The sequence below is a fragment of the Neophocaena asiaeorientalis genome, unplaced genomic scaffold, assembly GCF_003031525.2.
Source record: "Neophocaena asiaeorientalis asiaeorientalis breed wild unplaced genomic scaffold, Neophocaena_asiaeorientalis_V1.1 scaffold461, whole genome shotgun sequence".
In the NCBI taxonomy this organism is placed as follows: domain Eukaryota; kingdom Metazoa; phylum Chordata; class Mammalia; order Artiodactyla; family Phocoenidae; genus Neophocaena; species Neophocaena asiaeorientalis.
This window is the reverse complement of record NW_020173230.1, coordinates 4329993-4331433: the sequence shown is the minus strand read 5'-3', so window position 1 is coordinate 4331433 and position 1441 is coordinate 4329993.

Here is a 1441-nt window from a genome sequence, read left to right as displayed (position 1 = left end):
AACATCTGAGCTTCTCCTTCAAAGCAACCACCCCCTCCTCTTTATCTGTTTTTGTGTTTGGATCCACCTGAGGTGTGCCTTGCCGTGGACATGCCACCCTCACCCCTGTTCTGGCCAAGGTAACCCCATAAGGCAGTGGTTCTCATATTCCAGTGTGGCTAAGAGTGAAGCTTGTTTAAAATGTCAGTTTCTGCCTTGCCTCTGGAGAGTCTGGTCCAACAGCTGGGGGTAGGGACGACCTAGGAATTGGCAGTTTTAATAGGCCCCAGGATGATTCTGATGTAGGGGACCCGTGAACTGCCCTTTGAGACATCCAGCCAGGGCCTCTGCTCTCTCCTGTACTTTCACTGTCCCTTCTGGAAGGCCCCAGGTCTCAGTGACTTCTCGTTCTAGCTCCCCGCTGCCCCTGCCCTCTCATCCTCTCAGCTGTTCCCTGGGAACAATTCACGTTGTCGCCAGACACTGTCTCCAGACAGGATATCCACAGCTGCCCCCCGCTGGCCAGCTCACCCTGCAGCCAGCAGGCCCACACACAGCCAACTGGCTTAGTAAGCCCCGCAGCCAGGGCCTCTGCTCTTTCTCATAAGGACCTGGCTCCTGACCAGCCGGGGAGCCTTTGGGCAGGCTGAGCCAGCTGCCCCTGACATCAGAGGGAACTAGGATGTCTGCCCTTTGTAAAAGAGGTTTGGGCAGAGAACAATCCCATCAATGGAGAAAGAACAGACTTTGGGTGCACCAGCCAGATGGAGCTGCTTTATTTCGCTGCCTTAGTTTCCTCATGTGTAAAACGGGGGCAAGACCAAGTGCTCATCGGAGAACTTCAGGAAGTTCAGAGTCCCCCTAGGCACGAGGTCAGGCATGAGGTTTGGCCAGAGGCTTAGAGGTCGGGGAAGTGTGTCTTCAGGCTCCCTCCCTCTGCTCCTCTTTGACAATAAGTCTCACCTGGGTCCTTGCCTTCGGCCCTGCCTCACAAATCCATCCTTTGGTCATCACCACGAACCTCAGAACACCTGGGAGAAGAGGGGGTGGCAGGACAGGGTTTTTCTCCCCATTTTGCTGATAAAGAAACTGATTTCTTATCCAGGGAGGCTGTGCATCTGGTTAGCAGTCAAAGCAGAATTTGGCTCCTGATTTCCAGATGGAGGTCCTGTGCCTCTGTGCTCTGGTGACTGCCACATCCCTGGCTCTATAAGTAGACAGGGCAGCCCCTTTCAACACACCTGGAGTGAGTTCCTGCTCAAGGCAAGGGGTTGTGAAGTGGATCTTGGAGACTGTGCACCCGAGAAGGAGGAAGCCGGAGTCAGAGGGAGCAGGGAAGAGTCAGGCTGACTGGGACAGGGGCCCTGAGAGGCTGAACCCTCCGAGGCAGAACTGCCCTGGGTGGGGCTGGGGGGAGCCTCCATCAGCATGAGAAATGGTACCACTCCGAAGCAAGAGTGGC